The sequence below is a fragment of the Tachypleus tridentatus genome, chromosome 7, assembly GCF_004210375.1.
Source record: "Tachypleus tridentatus isolate NWPU-2018 chromosome 7, ASM421037v1, whole genome shotgun sequence".
Classification (NCBI taxonomy): Eukaryota; Metazoa; Arthropoda; class Merostomata; order Xiphosura; family Limulidae; genus Tachypleus; species Tachypleus tridentatus.
Window position 1 is genome coordinate 5,262,968 of NC_134831.1, and position 24,315 is coordinate 5,287,282.

General features: G+C 35.1%; 1 protein-coding gene and 1 long non-coding RNA gene across 2 annotated transcripts in view; one reads left to right on the top strand and one right to left on the bottom strand.

The window, feature by feature from the left end:
- LOC143255033 (voltage-dependent T-type calcium channel subunit alpha-1G-like) overlaps positions 1-24,315 on the bottom strand; it is a 226,544-nt gene that overhangs the window by 130,210 nt on the left and 72,019 nt on the right.
- Positions 8,605-18,635, top strand: LOC143257933 (uncharacterized). The gene is made up of 3 exons (XR_013032033.1): positions 8,605-8,761; positions 9,992-10,132; positions 18,137-18,635. It is a non-coding gene; the product is annotated as an uncharacterized LOC143257933 (long non-coding RNA).

Genomic DNA, 24,315 nt, shown 5'->3' on the forward strand with positions numbered 1-24,315 from the left:
TCATTCATATCAGTCAATAACAGACAGTTGAGCCTAAAGTCAATGGCTAGTATAAAACTAAATGCTCTTAACTGAGCTAATTTGGTCGATCTAATGAGGCAGAAACAAAGTGTAACTAAAGCTACCTTCTCAAGAGTTCATTTCAAAAACTACGTTAATTTATCGGTTAAACCAAGTAATCTACTCTCAATGCTATCTATATAAAAGAATATAATTTATGTTGTTTATATATATATATATAATATATAAACTAAATTATTTATTTCACTAGCCTACGAAACAAAGTGAAAATTAGTGTATATTACTTTACGAACATTCGGGTCTGGCACTTACAAAAGTAAAATAGAATAAAAATAAAGTGTCTTTGGTGAATCCGAAATATTTAATGTCATTTGCACCGACAGAGGCGTTTATAAAATATCGTTTCAAAGCTAAAACTTTGATTTTCTGTACTTAGTTCTTATCAGAGGAAACTGCCCACCTCAGCAATAATTGTCTACCTACCACATCACGCGCCCACTCTCTGTCTTATGAAGGTGATTCAATTTATTGACAAGGTCGCCATTTGTGCATTTATTTATCGTTAGATATTAGATTTCAGATGGTATTTAGTTACTAGCACTGTATCAATATGTGTAAATAGTACATACCTGTTGTGTATGTAGTGAGTGTATAGAGAGTTCGTATATTTATACACGTCATACCTATAGACAGTGTATATAATTCATAGGTAATGCAATATATAAACATTGTTCATACATATTGTATATGCATGACACATAAACAGCACATATACGGTGTCTATACACAGAATACAGACAGTACATATATATAGAGTACACGCACAAATACGGAAGCGTATACACACAGTGTATAAGTGAAGACTTGAAGCGCTAAAATTCGGGTTTCGATACCCGTGGTGGACACAGCACAGATATCCCACTGCGTACCATAGTGCTTAATATTAAACAAAGAAAGAAAGAAACAGAGTTAATGGTCACTGTTCAATGTTCATACAGCGTGAATACACATAATAAAATGTGAGCAATATATATACATATATGGTTCTCAATGAGTACACGGGCCTCGTAAGAATGTTGGCTGATGATACAATAATTGACAACGAACACCGAATTACAATACACCCTGTTTGACGTCACTGCAGACCTTGAGAGATTTAAGAAGGAAACAGCTTCTACCGATCTTATTATACGAACTCAATGAACGGAGCTTTGATAAGAGTATGAAAAAAACCCACAAAAAAACTGCCGCGTAAACAGTTCTTGTGACTAGACTTTTCCTGCTTGCTACATTTGAAGGACTTCGTCTGATGACAAATCACTCAAGAATTTTCATGTCTTCTTTCGTTATTTTTTGATTCCACATCAAGTGGAGCAGAATAAGATTTGATGTTAAAACTGTAAGCAACAAAAATGGCCTAGAGATATATAATTCTGTTATTTCCAATTTTATTTCACCAAAGGAAACCCTCTCTCCTACCTATTTGCCATTTTGAGACGCATACAGGAAATTTTGATTAGCAATTAGAGAAACGTTTCTTTTCTCCCATATTAAATCGCGTTTCTTATGTGTTTGTCCACGAACCAATCCAACAGTTTTGGGTCTTGGAGTACTACGATATTTCCTTATCTATATTATATAACTCTGTCCTCTCTTAAGGAGTTAGAAAAGGGTCTAAAATGCGCCTGGAGGATCAGACAGGAATGACTGAAGTATAGAAATAAGTTTTCATAGTCGCTTGAAAACCCGAATCTGGTATTGGAGGTTATATTTTACATCATGGAATCCAACGATACTACTTACGAAACTGTGTGTTCACATCTCTACTATCAAACAAGCTATCACAACCAAACGTGACATTTGTGGATGGGTGACTCCAAGGGTTTTGTTTTCGAGTTTTGACCTCCTCCTTGGGATAGTTATAGACATGATTGAGGATAATAGTGTGTTTGTAATTAAGCACTGAGCTACACAATGGGCTACCTGTGGGTTCACAGACATTCCGCTGCGCTACTAGGGATGGGGGAAGGGGTAAAACTGCCACATTAGAATCTCTGTAAACCCCACAACGGGTATATTTATCTAACAATTGTCTTATTTAGCATCTTTAAAAACAACCTGTATATTACTCTAAAATTTAACCTCATTTTGCATTTTATTTGAGCCCCAAAACAAAGCTTTCAGCAAATGGTGTCTTATATATATATAAAACATTGCCACAGAATAGGAAGCATTTCTTTGATACTGTTTGTTCCGTGGGATAGAGAGAACGAAAGAGGTTATTAAAACGAGGATTCCTTTTAATTGGCAACTGTGGGTGGCCGGGTATGGCCAGGTGATTGAGGTGCTCGACTCGTAATCCGAGGGTCGTAAGTTCAAATCCTTGTCACACCAAACATGCTTCTCCTTTTAGTCATGGGGAGGTTATTATGTGACGGTCAATCCTTCTTCTATTTGTTGGTAAAAGAGTAGTCCAACAGTTGGTAGTGAGTGGTGATGAACAGCTGCCTTCCCTCTAGTTTTACACTGTTATATTCGGGACGGCTAACGCAGATAGCTCTAGTGTAGCTTTGCACGAAATTCAAAAACAAACAAACAATTTTCTTAACAGAACATTTAACGTGGAGCAGTTTTATTTATTATTAAAAACTACATGTACGCTTATATGAACTCCACAACGGGTATATTTATTTGTCTAACAATTATCTCATTTAACCTCTTTAGAAACAACCTGTATATTACTCAAAATTTTAACCTCATTTTGTTATTTAACCTCATATGAGTCCTAAAACAATGCTTTCAGCAAGAATGCATCTGCTATCATGTCTCCGGAACTTCCATCATTCATCGCCCCACTTCCACACTGCCCTGAGCTCCCTGTACCCACTCCGCCAGAGAGAAAGCAGCCATTCTCAGAAGAGAGCAGCAAATCAGAAGAGGAGATAGACGTTGAACATCCAAATTACAATTTCAGAGGTGCAACTGGTGATAGAAACCCATACTACCCCAACCAAAGAGACCTCAATGACTTGATCAGAGATCTTGGTTTAACAAAGTCAAATGCTGAGACTATATTTGGAGGCTGATACGTGAAAGTGATTAACATTACAGTCGCAAATCTAGAAAAACTTCTCACTTCTAAACATTTTTATTCATTTTTGTATAACGTTAGTATAAATACATGTAAATCTTGAGTCATATGTTGTTTTATTCAGACCTTACATAAATGAAAATGTGCAAATTTGCCCGGTTTTTACATAGAAAATAGGTTAATTTCTAAATTTCAGTATCTAGGTCACAAAAGCAAAGTTTGAAGGGAATAATGGCCATTTTTTATACTTTTACAACATAAGCAATTAAGAAATAACACATACTATCCAGGAACAAAATTTGTGTTACATAGTGTAATGACATAAGCAAGATGAAATGTGAAAAAGAAAAAAAAATGACGAATTGTCATCCAAGATGGTACCTTAGGGGGCCTGGCATGGCCAAGCGCGTAAGGCGTGCGACTCGTAATCTGAGGGTCGCGGGTTCGCGCCCGCGTTGCGCTAAACATGCTCGCCCTTCCAGCCGTGGAGGTGTATAATGTGACGGTCAATCCCACTATTCGTTGGTAAAAGAGTAGCCCAAAAGTTGGCGGTGGGTGGTGATGACTAGCTGCCTTCCCTCTAGTCTTACGCTGCTAAATTAGGGACGGCTAGCACAGATAGCCCTCGAGTAGCTTTGTGCGAAATTCTAAACCAAACCAAACCAGGTACCTTAGGTGAAAATAAGCTTAGCGTCTTGGTCAGAGATCCTCCTTAAATTTTGAGCCAGTGACCAAAGGGAAGGTGATCACTTTACAATATGCACAAAAATTACAGGATTGACAGTAGCATCACGATATTGAACCTTAGACTTTTTGATACGCAGCCCGAAACGCTAATCACTAGACCTTGTCCAGCTATGATCGTTTGCACAACGTACTGTGTTTGCCTCGAAGTTTCTATCTATGTTCATAACTGAAAAACCTTGGGATATTATTATCCCAAAATCTGGCACGTTTAAAGTAAATCAGCTTACTGTTTATATATGGTAACCATATTAAAAAACCAAAGCTATTTTTTAAAATTAATTTTAATCTAAGGGTAAAAACAAAACAAAAGAGGTAGAAAAATGCTTGTATAATTTCTAAAAACTGAAGCTTAAAAATTTCAATAAGTTAAAGTTACTGTATCTGTTGAATTACATTGCTACCTGATAATGCACGTGTTATTAAACCAAAGACACGAGTTCTAAAACAATATCTCAAAAGAAAGCGTTTTGGGGTTTTGTTTAGGAAACCTTTAGTTACAATGGCTGACTTCTGGCGATAAGAGCTGATGTGAGTTTTCATGAGAACTAATCTCCATGACAACGTTAATAACTTTCTATACTTTGTTTACATCGAAGCCTTGCATGGTTCCTGTATTATTGTCGCCTGTAGCAGATTAAGCGTTTCCATTAGTAGCTCGATTAGTTTGTTTCCCGCCGCTAGTGACAAATAAGTTATTACGAAAATAATAACTAATATTACACCCTGTTTTCAGTAGTTAGTGTTTGCGTTTTTAATTTGTTTTTTTGTTTTTTTAGAAGGCAGACAAGTACCTTCTGGTGGCTTCGCAGAAAGTGTTTAAGCAACAGAATGATTTGTGCAGTGACCAAAATGGTATTTAGAAAGTATTTTAACCTCTTTAGTACGAAAGAAACGAAACAACTGTTCGTTTTTGCATGCGCAGTTTCATAAGCTAGATAATCTGGAAATAGGCTGCATGCAGAAAAAATCTCGTTCATGTCTATATATATGTATATAAAGAGAATATAAATACTAAAGAATTACATAGTAGGTGTATCCCCACCGCAATGGGGTTCCTACTTCCGTAGTCACCTCCAAAACCTAGGGTACATTCTATATTCCTGTATTCTAGGATCCTTTCAATTGGTGTATCGATTTTTTTGTTTCAGCTTGTTTTTGGTTATGACAGACTATATATATGTATAAGCACGCGCATACAAATAATTAAGGAAGTACTAATGAACATTTAGTGAGGGGTCAAAGGTCAGACACAATTCTTGGACAAGAATTACTCAAACTGGCGATTAGTATCTTCAAAGTTTTGCACGCTTGTTTAATAGGTTATGCAACGTTATTTTGTATTATATGGTATCAGGACGGATTGAGTATTTAAAACTTTTTCCAAATTAGCTGAAAATACGACACTTTAGCAAGTGCTAATAAGACTTTCCTATTGAAACAACCGACCAAGTTAATTTTTGAATGAACCCTATAAAAACCCATCTCCCGACGATAGCCAAACACATCATCACGACATGCATATTTCAAGATTCCAGCTCCTGTCAAACAACACAAAGTTCAACAGCAAAAGCCGCCTGCTTGTCCAAGACAACATTACGTAATGCAATCAAGAAGTCCGTAATAGCGGCAAGTGTACAAAAGCTGCTTTAGGTCATATCTGTTAAACTTCAACCTTCTTCAAACACGAATAAAAAGAATATTCACGCTATTCCATGATAAGATATACCAATCAAGTAACCGGACGCAGCGCCTATGGATTTCTCTACAATTATTTATTGAAATTGCCTTCCATTGGATGGTTCGTGGAAAGCAGACAGGAGGGTGGAAAGCTTGAGACATTTTTTTTTTTTTCAAATGGGGACAACGCAACAGGGTTACGATCAAGATAGAGCATGACCAATATGGAGAAATGAAGAGACTGTAAAATCGTTTTGATATAATGCACTATAATTTATCCACTCCTTTTCTGTTTACATTCCTCAAACCAACGAACTTGTTGTACCAAGAAAAAACAAAAGTGATGAAAATCAACCTTCTTAAATTAATAAATATAACGTTTTATTGACTTAAATGCACGTTATATTTTTAAATTTATGTTCACTGGGGAGTTTATTACGCACATACGTTGTAGTAAAAAACCGCAGAGAAAAATAAATCCAACTTTGTAACATACATGACACTATTAACACAATTATTTTAAAGTAAAATATACGAATCTATGTTTTCGAGCAAGTTAAAGGTCAAAGGTCGTTATTTTTGTGGAATTTTAAAATTTTATTTGTTAAATGAAATTTTGTATGTTAATTTTGTAATAAAGTAGATTAAAGAAACCTAAATATTGATATAATTGTTACGTATATTCTATAAACAAAAATAATTCCGATTCTGGCTAATCACTGATGAATGCCTTCACAATGAAATGAGGTTTATGAGATGATTAAGGCGCCTTGTTCACGCCAGTTTATCAGTCGGCCGCCTCGTTACTGAGAGTAATTTTGGCAAGTTGTCAGCGATGGTTATTAAGTGTTAGCAAGTGAGAGAGATGAACGTTTAATAAGCGTGTGATGCCTACTTACATCTGGGTCTGTAGTTTAATTGCATTTCAAAATTTTCACATTAGTATATTATTTTCAAAGAGCTATATCATCTTAGGGTTCCTCTTAACGATTATATCCTCGGTTTATTATCACGACCGAACAAAGAGGAGGTAAAAAAAAAACGTAATGAAGTCTGAAAGTTTGGGTATATGTACTAATATTTATTTCTGGAGCCAACACTGCTTTTACTTTTTGGTTAATTTCATCACGTGATGGCCAATGAACAAAGTTTGGATTTTTTTTTTGTAATTTCGCGCGAACGTACACGAGGGCTATCTGCACTAGCCGTCCCTAATTTAGCAGTGTAAGACTAAAGGGAAGGCAGTTAGTCATCACCATCTACCGCCAACTCTTGGGATACTTTCTTACCAACGAATAGTGGGATTAATCGTCGCATTATAACGCCCCACGGCTGAAACGGCAAGCATATTTGGTGTGACGGGGATTCGAACCCTCGACCCTCGGATTACGAGTCGAGTGCCTTAACCACCTGGCCATGAATAAGGAAAGGACAGCAGTAGTTAAATACATGACAAACTTGTCTTAACCCGCGACAGCTAGAACATAAGTTCGTCCCTCGAGGGATTATAATACCAAGCACTTGGTATTCCTGATTTGCCTACCTGTATACGATCTAATGTTGAAGGTCTAAAACATCAGACCTCAAAGAGTCCAGTTAAAATAAATACACTAATTCTGCATCTACATTGAAATTGATCACATACTCAGTAAGAGAAACCCACTGTTATAATCACGTGAATGGACCCGGCGTGACCATGTAGTCAGCAAAGCTCGAATCGTAACCTTAGTGTCGCGGATTCAAATCTCTATCACACATAAGATGCTCGCCCTTTCAGCCATGGGGGCGTTATAATGTGAAGGTCAATCTATTCGTTGGTAAAAGAGTATCCCAAGAGTTGGCGGCGATTAGTGACAACTAGTTGTCTTCCGTCTAGTCTGAACACTGCTAAAGTAGGGACGACTAGAGCAGATAGCCCTCGTGTAGCTTTGCGCGAAATTCGGAACAAGGAAACAATAATCATGTGAGTAAATATATGTACATGCAGGTTTACATCATGTCGGGCAAAAGACTGACGGGAACGACTTGGTGTTTAGTTTAATATTAAATATGAAGTTTAAGACTCAACTTGAGTGTACAGCCACAGTCAATAGTTTTCTAAGACTGCTGAAGTTTGTTTGTTTTTAAGAAACCACTGAGTTAGTTTGTTCTTGCTTTTATGGCAGTACTCTTCACTTACGAGTACTAACATCTGATCAAAGCAAGGTACTAAAATAGGTATCGAGGGCAGCTAATTAAATAAACACTTCGTACTTATAAAGGCTAGAAAGGTTTCATCATTCGTGTGCTTTCTCTAACGGTAATATTGAATTAATGTGATGAGGGCTAAAAAGTATAGAAAACACGTGGAAACGTGACAGGGAATAAGGTGTTAAAATATCTCGTATAAAAATGAATTCTTCGGTATAATTAGGAATGTTTGTTTGTTTAAAATTAAGGATAAAGCTACACAATGAGCTATTTGTACTTTGCTCACCACGGGTGTGGAAACCCGGTTTTTAGCAGTGCCAGTGGAGGTCAAGTAGGAATGCTGCGTTCATCTCGACTTTTGTATTCAAAATGTTTTCGGCCTTTTCCGCTTAATCTAAATTTATAGCTAGCTCAAATTCTATCTTATTAAATTACTTAATATCCCCCCACCCCAAATCATTATTCGTATTAATTGCTCAAAAGAAATTACAGACGTCGAAATTTAACATGCAAAAAACCAACAACATATAGTAAACAAAAATTAAACGAGAAGATAAAAATAACCTATGAAGCTATATAAACACTGTTCAGTAGGCGGTGAATTAAGAATAATAGTCTTCGTAAAAGGTATATGTGTGAATATTCTGTTATGCTTGAGAGCTAAAATATAAATATCTACTTATAAATGCGTCGTTTTCGTTAAATTAAAAGCCAATTACGAAGAAACTAACAAGTAAAAAAAGCAAAAACATCACTACAGACACTTGAAAACATTCTCAACGTGACGAACACATGGAAAGTGTTGAAATAGGTTCAGTTCACTGTTTAACAAAAAAATTCATATGAGTCAGTCTACCAGAGACTCTGAATAACTTACACACAGAGATTTATTTAAATATCTTTAAAAGAATGATGAACAGCTGCTAAAGTTGTACCTTGGTAGGTCAACGGATAATCTACGAGCTTACAATACTTAAATCAGGAGTTCCATTTACCACGATGGCCAGAGCGCATATAACTTCATCCAATATCTACGTAAGATATGTATGTTTGTTTCCAGAAACCAGGAGTGTGAGGACAAAACTTATATTGTTTTGAACTTTATAGTATTATCACATATATATAGAAAATTGTCGGCTTTATGATTATTAAAGCCAAGTCTTGCAACATTACGTATTGTTGCTTGTAATTCAAAGTTAAGTTAATCTGAGGTTTTTATTGTTGTCACGTATATATAGAAAATTGTCGCCTTTATGAATATTAAACCCAAGTCTTGCAACATTACGTATTGTTGTTTGTAATTCTAAGTTAAGTTAATCTGAGGTTTTTATTGTCGTCACGTATATATAGAAAATTGTCAGTTTTATGAATATTAAAGCCAAGTCTTGCAACATTACGTATTGTTGTTTGTAATTCAAAGTTAAGTTAATCTGAGGTTTTTATTGTTGTCACGTATGTATAGAAAATTGTCGGCTTTATGAATATTAAAGCCAAGTTTTGCAACATTACGTATTGTTGTTTGTAATTCAAAGTTAATTTACTTTAAAAGTAAAATGAAACACTTTTTTATTTTTAGTATTTAGTTGCTATGCATACACAGTAACTAATAGTGACACACACTACACTCGACAACTCATTTAATTAATATTTGACGATAAATTCCCTTGTTACCATTCAGCTACATTTTTAAGTAGGGTGAGCGTGCGTGGTTAGTGGTTAGCGTGCACGGACTGTGAACCTCGCGATTCAACTTAACATACGGTTGTCCAAAAACGTGCTTGTCACACTAGAGCGGTGGGAGGCGATATATAAGTGTCGTTTATGTTCCATAAAAGAGTAGCTCAACAGTTGGATCGGTTTAAAATTAAGGCTACACATCTTTGTACGAAAATTCTAAAGAACACCATTACTACAATACCCCAGTAGTAAATCAGCAGACTTACGACTCTGAAGATTGGATTTCGATACCCGTAGTAGGCATAGCAGTGCAGCTTTGCGCTTAACAATAACCAAACTAATACATTATTGTGCAAAAATCTTTCTCGTAGATTTTGTAGAACGTATCAAACTACATTTATAATAATATATTCAAATTTTTTGGTACAATGGACAAAGTAGTTATACAACAGTAAATTAATAACAAGAGCAACTGCTTTGACTATTTTTGGCTAACACGTACTGTTTATTAACATAGTCAGTTCATAATACACGTGTTTAGCTGTAGGTGAAAAATGCAAATATAATAATGTATTATTTGTCTTTCAGATGGCACCTCAACTGACTCAGTAGAAAGGCTTACAAGCCAGGTTTTGATATTCCTGGTGAGAACAGCACACATAGGTCGTTGTGTAGCTTTTTCTTAACAACGGCAGGAAGTTTTGCGACAAAAATCCTAGCAACAACAAGGTAGAAATATATATATATATGTATATATAGAGAGAGATTACGAAATGAAAATTTGAAACAATGATACAAAAATACAACACATTTACTTTCGAACATCACGAAATACGTAACACAAAAAGATTAACGCTATTAGTTTTAAATGATTTACAATTAGTTTCCTTCTTGAAGTCATTTATTAATGTAGTTAAACAGGATAAAACCTTAACGACAATTATGAGCTTATAAAGCTCGTTTTTTTATTATTATTTTCTTTGAGCATGCGCTGTGCATAGAGTTATTTAAATAATGGTGGCATTTCCACCGCTGACGCACGAGGACATATGACGTTTATTGATCGCCAGTACTTTATAGTATGTTTTCTGTCCACATCTATCATTAGTCAGTTTTTTGGTAGGATGATAAAAGACACATAGAAATCTAAAAAAAAAAAAATCAAACTAGTTTTCCTGTCAGATCACACTAGCTTGTTTTTGTAAGTAACCAAACAGTAAAACACGGCTTGTCGTATTTAAATCTACATAATGACAGGAAAAGAATAAATAATAGATACACCATACCTTTTAGTTGTCTTAGTTTGTGTTAGAGAAAAGAATTTCTGAAGGATACAGAAATTTTAAGAGAATACTGTGCGATTAAATACGATTTGAAGTTTGAAAGAGGAGAGATATTCCAAGAGAAACATTTATTTATCGGTCATCATCATTAAATGTTTGCAACTACTCTTATTAAATTTAAGCAAGCTATTACCATGATGTTTGTAACACCTCCCTAACTACTATTGTTATACTAGTATCTTTAAGCAGGCTATTACCGTGATATGTATAACACTTCCCTAACTACCACAGTTATACTAGTATCTTTAAGCAGGCTATTACCATGATATGTATAACACTTCCCTAACTACTATTGTTATACTAGTATCTTTAAGCAGGCTTAAAGGGGTTTTATACCCTATGTATAACTCTCCCATAGTTATTATCGCTATACTAGTATCTTTAAGCACGTTATTAGCATGATATGTGTAACATTCTCCTTGTTTCTATCATTATGTCAACATATTTATGCAGGCTATTTTCAACAACCGTTACACTAGTATCTTTACGCATCCATTAATTGTCTTTGTTATTGAGATTGTATTCATACAGTAGTAAATACGTAATTATAACAGAAGATTATACGAATACAGCTTGTGTTTTACGTCCATAAGAGAAAATACAATAAAACATTTACTTTAATGAGCTTGTCTGATAAGTATTCTTAATACTTTCCCAAAGTGATTTAGGGGGTGAGATAGAGGGCTTATACGCTAGAATCCATGGTTTGATACCCGTGAAAAGTATAGTAAACTTTGCATTCAAACACAAGCACACAGAAACGGTGCATTCGTGTTATTTACGGTAGTATAATCCATGTAATAGAAGAGATAAAAAAGCGTTTCATTTCAGCCACTGTACAGGTTACTGTTATTAGAATTATCTGAGACTGAGTGAAAGCATGTGTATTTTATAACAGATCAGAGCAAAGGGTGAAATCCGTCAAAGATAAGAATCTGTAGTACAGGTATCAATCGTCCCCACAAATTAACACCCATGTGTAGTTGTTTGTCTGACTGTTAGATTAGACCTTCTAAGTGTAGAAAACAAATCGCCGATGATCAATCTGTTAAATTAGTAATTCCAAAATAGCTTCCATTATTTAATTACACGGGGTATGCGTTTTCGGTTACATTAAACAGTGGAGTTAAATTTTGTTATTAATAAACGGAAAGAGGTACGAGTAAGAATATTTAAATGTTGTTTGGTTTTTTTTATCTTGAGCAAATAAAAAGAAACGCATTTCGCATTGTTCTTTTATTGGCATTGTCTCTTCGAGGTTTGGGGTGTATCCAACATTCCAGAACTGGGAGAGTTGGCTTTTGATGAGACACCTTCTAATCTAGGAATTAATCTTCAACATCGCGTTTACCGTGACATTTGAGAAAATAATAAGAAAGAACCGGTGGTGACAGGTTTATTCTGCTATTCTTCTGAGTCCTGTGCATTCTTGTTTTACATGGGAAGTTCTTGGACTCGCGACAGTGTTTATCTCGTAATTGTATGCAATTATATTTCACTGACTAAGAGTTATTTTGTTTGTTTTTTGCCTCAGATTTTCTGAGCTACACGACTAGTTCATACAGCCGTTTTTAATTTTGAGCTGATATGCTAGAGAGAAGGCAACTAGTCAACAGGACTTACCGCCAAGTCTAAAGCTACCCGTATCTGATCGAGTAGTAAGGTGTTTGTATGTTTTAAATGAAGCACAAAGTTACACAATGGGTTATATGTGCTCTGCCCACCACGGGTATCAAAGCCCGGTTTCTAATGTCGTAAACCCGAAGACATACCGCAATGCCACTGAGGGACAAAAACTTTCTCTTTGGCTAATTGACTGATTGTTTAGAAGTATACATAAACCAACCCAATGGACTGTCTGTGCTCTGCCCACCACGGGTATCAAAGCCTGGTTTTTAGTGTTGTAAGTCCAAAGACTTGCTTCTATGCCACACTGGGGGGTCCCTACGGCTGTAAGGGCTGACATATTTTGTGATGGAACGGGGTGTGCAGAAGGATTTTACCGTGACTCTAAAAATGTATTCACAACTCCAAACTGTAGAGTGCGTTTATGCAGGAAACGGGACACGAATCATTAATCCTTGGATCGATAGTCCAGGTACAGCACACTCTGCCATTTACTGAGATAAACAAACGCATAAACATAAATATAATGCAATAATACATTCTGCATGTGTTTTCTTATAGCTACATCAAGTTATCTTCTGAGTCCACCGAGGGGAATCGAAACCGTGATTTTAGCGTTGTAAGTCTCTAGAGATACTGCTGTACCAGCGGGAGACAGATTGAGAAAAAGAAAAACGTTTATGAATAACCTGACAATTAAAATATATATATATATATATATATATCCAATAATAATGTATGATTTATTCTGCATAAACTAATATATAATTAAGTACTTTTCTTTCAGTGGTAAATGAACACAAAATGCAAGAGTAAATTACCAGATAAAGACACACAACAGCTACGTTTAGACACTGAATATTCCAATACACGCAAAATAAGAATGAAATGATCAAGTCGCATATGCTATGTGATGTCTGAAGTTAGGGTTAAGTTAGGGTATGTTTTTCTTCTTAAAATTAAATACTGTAAAGATCGGATATCGTATGTAGTATATCACACACGTCAAATAATTAAAGCTATAGTAAAAGTAGACAGACTACAAATAGTTTACCCTGATAGCTGTAATACAGCGATGAAGTTGGACGTCAGAAATCAGAGCTTAGTAAAAATTGACAGGTGAAACTTGTACCTCAGATTATACGTTGTTATGACAGCGTTGTTTATTTTTGTTGTTGTTATTTTGTACGTAAGCAATATATTTGGTTGAATTACTTACCAAAAATCTTCGAGGCTCTTTTTGGTACGAATCAAAAGTGCAAGAAATAAATTCGATACCAATAAGTTTGAAGACGCCTAACGCTAAAATCCAGATTTCGATACCTGTAGTGGAGACGGCATAGACAGCTTATTGCGTAGGTTTGCGCTTTACAACAACAAATACAAGCCGAAAGAAAACGATACATTTTTTTATATTTCTGTTAAAAACAATAAAATATTAAATGAATTCATCAAACATATATATTTCTTTATGAATTAATTTATTATATCATCAAAAAACAACAACAAATTGAGACTTAGTTTTGTTTTTCAGAAAACATCTTGTTTAGTATAAAAATTGCATCTGGTTACTTATGACTGTCACCAGCAGAACGTTAAAACGTAAACCGTTTTCCATATTGTATTTTATAACCAATGCTCTAATCGTAGTTCACTTAATTAAGTTTGGTTTTGTTGTGTTTTTTTAATTTAACGCAAAACTACACGAGGGCGCTAATCGTCCCTAATTTAGCAGTGTAAGACTAAAGGGAAGGCAGCTAGTCATCACCACCCACTTCCAACTCTTGGGCTACTCTTTTACCAACGAATAGCGAGATTGACCATCACATTATAACATTCCCACGGCTGAAAGGGCAAGCATGTTTGGTGCTACTTCCTTAAGACTTCTTTACCCAGAAAGGGTAATTTTGTAATTTGAAAGTAAGTAAGATTATTTCCTCTTATGTAAGCATTATAAGATCAAATATTTGAGTAGCAATAAAGCTTTTGCAAATGTTTTAGCAACAACGTAGTTTTAGTAATTGTCGACAAACAAAAAAAGATATTGGCATGTGTACTTTTCACCTGAACGACACTCGAGCTAACTGGTCAGGTCAATGGTTCCTACCGTCCAGGTGTAACTGTCCCTAACTTTGGACTACTAACTAGAGAAGGGAGGGCAATCAATTGGTTCCGTTTTCACAAGGGGTTGCTTGGCCCTGAATTGATTAATGGGATTAAATGTCTCTCTTATAACACATCTTCAGCTGAAAATGCTGACCTGTTAAGCGACATCCTTGCCTCAAGAATTCTGGAGGTTTCGATCCACAGCCCGGCACGTTGAGTATTACCTCATACAAGACACAGATAGGAAGCATGCATTCATAGTGTGACGTATTTAAAAATGGAATAATTGGCTACTGTTTCTTTATAATGATTGCATGTTCTTTATTTCAAGTCTTGATCAAAGTGGCTTAGGAAGTGTTTCGATTACTTACTTTTCTTTTATTACGATTTTCAGCACCTTAAACAGACACTGTTTAGTTTAGTCAAACACAAAAAACGTTCACGTGAGATTACATCTTATACGTGATCGTTTTAATAAACTGTTACCATAGTTATAAATAGTAACAGTACATGCTAAATAATTAAATACTATGGCTATTATTAGGTGCAGGTGCACTAATAATTATTTATTTAGTATAGCTTATATTAAAGTTAGGCCCGGCATGGTCAGGTAGGTTGAGGCGTTCGACTCGTAATCTGAAGGTCGCGGGTTCCAATCCGCGTTGCACCAAACATGATCGAACTTTCAGCCGTGGGGTCGTTATAAAGTAACAGTAAATCACACTATTCGTTGGTAAAAGAGTGGCCCAAGAGTTAGCGGTGAGTGATTATGACTAGCTGCCTTCCCCCTAGTCTTACACTGCTAAATTAGGGACGGCTAGCGCAGATAACCCTTGTGTAGCTTTGCGCGATATTCAAACTATATTAAAGTTATTTTAGTTTCTTATTACTAGGGGGTGTTTTAAACCATCTTACTCCAACGCGAATCTAGCTCAGTGTTTTTTCTAGTGCAATGTCAAAAACCTGTACTTTATAGTAACTACCTTTTCATTGCTTTCATTACGTCATCCAATCCCCGCTGCATGATGAGAATGCTTGAAGCGTAATGACGTATAATGAAATGATTAATTTATTTCCACAAATGTTGTGAAACTGCATTTTAGTGAAGACCAGTCAATGCAAAATCTTAGGGTTACTAAATAATAAAATAAAACTTTTTTATCACAAGGTAAAAAACAATACCAGTATCTAAGATTTAGCGAAATTCGAATAAAATATTTCATTTTGTTCAGTCAGTATTACACTTAGTTGCTTAAGACGTAGTTGGTGTTCATAACACTAGATGGAATGTGTAGATAGATATATTAACCTTTCACTTAACTGAAAGGTGGAAGAATTTAATAGGTGTTTTGATCCAAATACGATGTTACACAAAAATATCTATAAGATATAGGCCCTGGCATGGCCAGGGAGTTTAGGTGCTCGACTCGCAAATTGAGAGTCGCGGGTTCGAATCCTCTTCACATAAAAAAATGATCGCCCTTATAGTCATGGAGGCGTTATAATATAACAGTCAACCCCACTATTCATTAGTAAAAGAGTACCCCAAGAGTTGACGGTGGGTGGTGATGACTAGCTGCCTTCCCTCTAGTCTTGCTCAGAGGTAGCACAGAGGTATGTCTGCGGACTCATACCGATACAAATCTGGTTTCGACGTTGAACAGAGCACAAATAGCACATTATGTAGCTTTGTGCTTAACTCCAAACAATCAATCAATCAGACCCTCTAGTCTTACACCGCTAAATTATGAACGGCTAGATCAGATAGCTTTGTGCAAAATTCCAAAGAAACAAACAAAAATATACCACAAAACAAAGCGTTTTCATTCTACATCGCTGTACTCCAATGGCTACACCAATGATAATCATTCACTTGAGAAACAGTGAAGTACAGTGACGTGCTCAAATCTTCCATCACAAGATTCTATTGCTATATCGTACGTGTGAGCATTCTGAAAATCTAACCATTTCACCCTATGTATAATAACAGATTTAAGAAAACTTAAACGTGGAACGTCTCAAGAGCTTCTATGTTTCATGCAATATCATCCAATTGATGTGGAATATCCAACCAAGTTAAGGAAACGTAACAGGTGCTGGTGAGAAACAGAAATAATCCTGCAAATGGTTTCTCGTAGGAGTTTTGTCAAACCAAAAAAAAGAAGTTGATTTTCGATCGAATTTCAAATCTTTACTTCTTATATATGTGTACAACGTTGAGTGTAGACCGTATTTTAAATCTTTTTTCATTAAGTTTAATATTAAGACAATAAAAGTAGTAAACTACGGTCTACAGTCAACGTTGTATACATATATAAGTAATAAAGATTTAAAATACGGTCTACAGTCAACGTTATATGTATATATGTATACAACGTTGAATGTAGACCGTACTTTACTACTTTTATTTTCTTAATACTAAACTTAATGCAAACACTTTACTCACGTCTTCACCCGACCCAAGTTCGTGAAACAGAAATCTAAAGTAAAGTCGAAACAGTTTTAAGTGTGTTTCAAGTCTTAGTTAAACATCGAAATGTTGGTTACACTTCTGTTCAGTTTGAAATTTGATTAATAGTGTTTGCTTCGTTTGTGTTTTAATTCGATGTCTTTCTTTACCTGTTTACTGAATAATTAAAATAAGAGCTAGTATGAAAAAAACGCGTCAGTTTGTGCAGTTCTCTGTTTAGTTTGAAATACTGATAAATATTTTGTCATTCTAAAACAACTGATGTGTCCATCAACTTCCTTCGGAATAGAAACTATTTCTAGACAAACGCTAGTAGCTCCGATTTTAAGATTACATGAACCTTCTGGATTTACTCTTTACATTTACAAAGCATCAAACTATTGTATCTCCCAGCAAATCATCCGTAAACGTAAAGAAAACTGATGTCGGCAATCGGAGTTTGATACCTGCAGTGATATAACGCAGACAGAACAGTGCATAGTGTGTCTTTATGATCAAACACGGAGTACCGAACAAATAAAACAGATCAAACGTGTCACAACTCCAGTCACTTTTAGCCTAGATTATTGTTGCAATTATTCTAGTCACTTTTAGCGTAGATTATTGTTACCTTGACTTTAGTCATATTTAGTGTAGATTATTGTTATAATTACTCTAGTCACTTTTAACGTAGATTATAGTTACCAAAATGGAACTTTATAAACGTTTCTTAGAGTACATAAAAACAACATCTAAAAAAACATGATCAGATAGAGGTTTATTAAAAGCTTTACGATAAAAGAAATTATCTGAAAAAAACCCACAAAAAACTTTCCTTTATAAACGGAAGTACATTTTAAACCTTTTTATCTGAAGTGGTTAATAACTACCTTTAGTTTTTTTAAAGCGACAAAGGTGTCCTTTCTTCAGTGCGTTTGTTATATTTAGCCACATATCAAGGGTAAAGATACGTTACGTTTTGTGTTACATCATTTTATTTGTCCAGAGTGTCAAAAATCACTGCTAAAGAAAACGAAAAACATATTACTGGATTTTCAGTTTTAATATCTCTTTCTTTCTGGACGCATATCATATATCATAGTGAAAACTACGAGTGTCAATGGCTTATTCTGGACTAACAACCAAGAGGTATTCATGAACTACTAGCTTATAAACCAACCTTGTTTTATTTTTTGTTCTGTTTGCCAGAATAAAGCAACATGGGGATATATATGGCGTCTTCCACAAGAAACTGAATCCTGGATTTTGGCGTTGTAGTTCCGTACCTTGTTTCAAGACAGTAAATTGCATTGGATAATAAACTAAAAACATGTCAATCAGATGTTTACCATAGCAACAACAATTATCATTTATTCCCTTTACTTTTCGTTTAACTAACTTTCTTAGACGAAGGAGCGTAATAACTGATGGAAAGATTTGCTCACTTTTACAACTCATAATTAGCTACAGCAACGTGATGAGTACGACAAGATAAATTTTCACGCAACGGAAATGTGACGTCACACTGGTATTTGATATTTAAGGTGCTTTAGACAGGTGACAAACAAACGAATGATCCGGTTTTAGAGGTGTGATGACCGTTTTATATCACTAGCTTAATAATATTAAAATAATATAATAAAATAATAAAAATAATATTAAAAAGAAATGGTTTAGTGTTTCTAAAAGTCTCATTTGTGAACCGTGATTTGTGGGCAATAAAAGTGACAAATAAACATACTCATGTTGAGGACTCCAAAATGGCGTCTTACTCTAAGCAAACGTTTCTTGTATCTATTTTATCCACTGAGCCTGCTAAGTTTCTTGTGAGTTAACTCACTTCTATTTACAAGTACGGTAAATTAAATATTCTTTTTATTAATTTGGTAGCTTTAAATAATCAAAATTGGAATAATTCACTAAGAAATAAAACTTAAAAATAATTATTAAATAATGCATCATCTAAGCACGTAATTAACCGGAAAACGGGTAGATTTCCCGTATTTGTTCATTTTCTTAAAATCATAATTGATTACACATAATAGAACAACTCGAACTTACATGAAAGACAACACGACGAAATGAAAAATAACGATGAAATTCTTTAATTACACGTATTCTACACATATACATGAATAAACTAGAAAACTAGATAAAGCGTTATTCGGAGCTAAGTACTTTATTCCCTGGTAAATGTTAATTATCAGTGAAATAATTATTTCAGGAGTAAACGGTTTATATTTTTTTAGGGTCACGTTCTGTGCAGAATAATAATAATACGGAAAGAACCTTAAGCTATCTGAAAATTGAATAACCAGGAGAGAGAGAGGATGCTGCGCTTAGAGATAGCTAGTGCTTACTTTCAGTAGAGAGTAGTCACTAAGCCTAAATGTGTGACATTTCTGTAACGTTATCATTAATCGTATTCGTGGTATTTTGTCTAAATATAGAATCACAGGCTAACAACGAAGCAGAGAAGGAAGAACATGGCAGTGGAAAAAAAAGACGTCCTCGGTTTTTATGATGACAGTTGATAGGCAAAACACAGGCTCATCACTGAGTCATTTTAATGAGCGACGACATTACTGCTCATAATACCTTAGTCCTCGTCATGTATCTCACGAGGAAAGAGGAAAATTAAATACATGAATAATTGCTCACATGTTTACATGTGTACACGTTGAGGCTTTCTTAACCAAGTGAATGATAGATTACCATTACAAAAATAGGTATAAATAGTGTTGTGTTACCTGCCATAATATATATATAAACACTACAAACTTCCATACAAGATGAGTTCATATTATATTTGTGAAATTATATATATCTATTGTTAATATCCAATAAACAACGAACATCTCATTAAAATTAGAAAATATCTCACTTGTTTTACCAACGAACTGTTTGGTTTGAAATGGAATTTGTTAACATGTTTGTAAATGTTTGCTTTTCTTTTTTATTAATTTCGCGCAAAGCTACACGGGAGCTATCTGTGCTAGCCGTCCCCAATTTTGCAGTGTGAGACTAGAGGGATGGCAGTTAGTCATCACCGCCCACTGCCAACTCTTGGGCTACTCTTTTACCAACTAATAGTGAGATTCACCGTCACATTATAACGTCCCCGGGGCTAAAAGGGGAGCATATTTAGTGGAACGGGGATTCGAACTCGCGACTCTTAGATTGCCAGTCGAGCATGTTAACCAGCTGGCATTAGATCAAATCTAAACCAATATAAATAGTTTGATAAATTATTTTGTAATTGCTTTCCATATGCCGGGCGTAGCCTATGGTTAGCGTGCCAGTGCATATACATGAGAGTCCATGGTTCAAATCCCGTTGTCATCAAACCGCAATACGTGAGTACTTTATAGGAGTACCTCAAGAATAAGCGATTGGTGATGATGATTAGCTAGCTGACCTTCCTTTAATAAAACAGTTCAACATTAGAAACAGCTAGCGAAGAGTGGAGATAGCTCTCGTATGGCTTTTGACAAATTTTTGTGGCAACCATGGGTTTTCGGTGCGCAGTAAAAACCAGATATAATTATGAATCAGCTTAAAATGTTTTGAAAGTAACTCATCATTAACTGAAGAACTGCAAGTTAGATAGGTATGAAGTATGTGCTCTTTGCTCAGCACACAAGCCAACAGACCTAAGTACTGTTTATCAACCATGCAGGAAAAAGGCGAGTCATAGTCATGTGGTTGAACGCTCGAGGGTCGCGAGTTTGAATCCTCGTCAAAAAAACATGCTCACCCTTTCATCCGTGGAAGCGTTATATGTGACGGTCAATCCCACTATTCATTGGTAAAAGAGTATCCGAAGAGTTGACGGTGGATGATGATGACTAGCTGCCTTCCCTCTAGTCTTACACTGCTAAATTCGGGACGACTAGCACAGATAGCCCTCGAGTAGCTTTGTGCGAAATTCCAAAACAAACCAAACCTAACTGGTTAGCTAGATTCTATTCGCGGAAATACCGCGTGCAATTTACGTGAATTAAAAGATGAACGTTAAAACAAGTCGTGTTGTGTAGTTTAATGATGAAAAATCGATAGATATTTGAAGAGGTCATCATTATCTTGGCATTTCTTGTTATATTTTAAAATAAACGGAGAGTTATATCAGATGATAAAATATTAACGTTACATGATGCCTTCTTTAAATATGGCGCTAGGGCACACTTAATATGCATTACGTTGACTTTCAGTACCTCACTTACTGAAGACACGTTTCATTAAATACCAGTGTTGGTGATAATATATTAATACATTACATGCTCTTCCCACTTACTGCTATTCAATCACGTATTTCATTTTATTACTTACTGTCCGAACGAATATGCTACTTCATGAAACATTTAACTGGCATTTTCAGTTTTCACGAATGTCTATGTTTTGATAATATACCCAACACTAGAAAGTAGGTTGGGTTTTTGAAATGGCCCACTACCAGTTAATACAATGCAATCAGTTATTTCGAGCACTTGACACCAAAGCTATATCACTAAATGATGAATTTCAAATATTTTTATTGGTTAAAAGAAACGAATCGTTCTTATTTATGACATGGGCAATGAACAAAAATGTCCACCTCAAATTTACGTTTTAATACTTTAAATTTCCTAGATAGAAGAGTTCGAACCCAAAATTTAATTCAATTCTGGCCAGCGCTTTTGAATCCAATACGCTAGAGAAATAAAAAGAAACTTCGACAGTGTTCCTCTGTTACTATTGTTATATTCGTGACTAGCATGGCAGTGAAATAACAAATAAATCTCAGTTGAAGAGCCGTAATTATTAAAAACCTTGTTATGTTTCCAAGACATCACGATGAAATGGTCACAGACTGCAACGTGGGTCAGAAAATAAATAGTTGAACGATCGATAGATGTTTGTTTTGAATTTCGCGCAAAGCTACTCGAGGGATATCTGCACTAGCCGTCTCTAATTCAGCAGTGTAAGACTAGAGGGAAGGCAGCTAGCTAGTCATCACCACCCACCGTCAACTCTTGAGCTACTCTTTTACCAACGAATAATGGGATTAATCGTCGCATTATAACGGCCCCACGGTTGAAAGGGCGAGCATATTTGGTGCTACCGGGATTCGAACCCGCGCTCCTCGCATTAGGAGTCGAACGCCTTAACACGCTTGGCCACGCCGAGCCATACGCTCGAGCGAACAAAAAGCCAATGAAGGACTGAAAAAAAATATTCTTGTTGAAAATAAGCTACTCAAAATGGCGTTGGAAGACTGGAACTTTTAAATCAGTTTAACGCTGGAAAATATAGTTACATCGATATCAACTTGTACAGTTGTTAATAGCTTTTTATTCTTACGATACACAGAAACACAGTTATTTACCACAATATTTATTCTTCAACGAACAGACTAACTTATTTCTTTTTGATACAATTCTTTAGAGGAAGTGAAGTTAGCTTCGATTACGATCACATGTAAATACGTCTTATAAAATTGTCTCTATTTTTTCATCGGTGTAATCACCAATAGAAATGTGATAAGAACACGCATTTATTTATTTATTTTACATTTTTTAATAAAGAAGAATTCGAAATGTTTTGCGTAGAAAACATTAGTAATATTGTACCAATAATATATGGCTGACCACAATTATAGCTTTGTTATTAATTGTTTTCAAGTGTTAAAGGTGTAAAAGTGCTACCAGTGACAAGGCTTTGTATAATTTCCAGAAAAGCACGTGTCAAACTAATGGCTGTTTAGCAAGTGTTCCTTTTAATTAATAAATGAATAAAAACTATCGTCCCTTAAGCCTTTTCTAAAGCCTTGATTTTACTTTTTCTATCGGATAACTGATGAGTATTATTCAAATAGTGCCACCTGTTCTTGATTAGTTGTGTCAACGGTAGTTAAGTGACAAAAAATTTTCACAGCTTGTCACAAGCGGTTGTTATCAAAATCTAGTGTTCTATGATAAAGGGAAAGCCAGCATTCAGTCCAGCTATTTGGTTATGAGAAGCTGTTATATAATAAGTTACTCTTGGGCTGGCTAACTTCGAACTTAGTTAGGGGCAGTGGCTATGCATGAATCTTTTGAAGTGGTTATTAACCCGTGCGTCGGATAAGGTACCAATCACGTTGGAAATATTAAAATAAGTTATACAGATTTATGGGTTATAACGTGAAGTGTAGAAACCGAGGCGGTCATGTTCTTTATCATGACATACGGAATTTGCAATACTTTGTGTGCTTAAACTGATTCAAATGGATGACCGATATACTAAGTACACTCTATATACTAATTTCGAGTCTTTGATACAAGTTAATAAATTAAGTGACACATGTTCTAAAGCACTTGAAATCTCAAATTAAGCGACCCATATTCTGAAACACTCATAATATTAAGTGACCCATATTCTGAAACACTTATAATATTAAATTAAGTAGCACATATTCTGAAACACTTATAATATTAAATTAAGTGGCACATATTTTGAAACACTTATAATATTAAATCAAGTGGCACATATTCTGAAACACTTGTAATATTAAATTAAGTGGCACATATTCTAAAATACTTATAATATTAAATTAAGTGGCACACATTCGGAAACACTTATTTTAAGTGACACATTATAAAACACTTATAATAAAAAGTAAAGAGACACATGCTTTAAAACACTTATACAGTAAAACCTGTAAAAGCCGGAAATATTAAAATTTCGCAGCATTATCTTAAGATTTCTCTTATAAAAGGCCCTCTATATAGTGGAACCTGAGTAACGTAGACGGAAAACTATCTTTCACCTTCCTCATCTATCAACAAGTGGGATTAGAACCTGAGTAAGGTGGAAAGAATATTTTGATTAAATATTGATTTCTTATTTAATGAATAATTTTTTAAATATTAATAAATTATCGGACATTTTGTTACAGTAACTATTGGTTAAATATATTCTGTTTATTTTTTTCTGCCATCATTATTCCAGAGGTCGCTATTTAAAATAACGATTGACTGTACTTTTGGTGACATTTGCTGATGGAAAACTAGAGAACCCATGGGTAACAGGTAAAAGTGAAAATCTGTGCTGTTTCAAAAATTTAAGGAAGAATCAACTTCCTGTGGAATGGAAAGCAAATAATAAAGTGTGGATCACAAGTTCTATATTCGAGGAATTTTTGAACAAATTAAACAAAAGAATGGAACAAGAAAATAGGAACATTCTACTTTTCTTAGATAATGTAATTTATCACACAAAAGTTCAACTTTGAAATATTCGTTTAGTCTTTCTACCTCTATGTACAACATCAGTTCTACAGCCACTAGATAATGGAATAATACAGTGTATAAAATTGATGCTTCAACATATTATTCCAAACATGGACGACTGTCAGAGGGGCCCGGCAT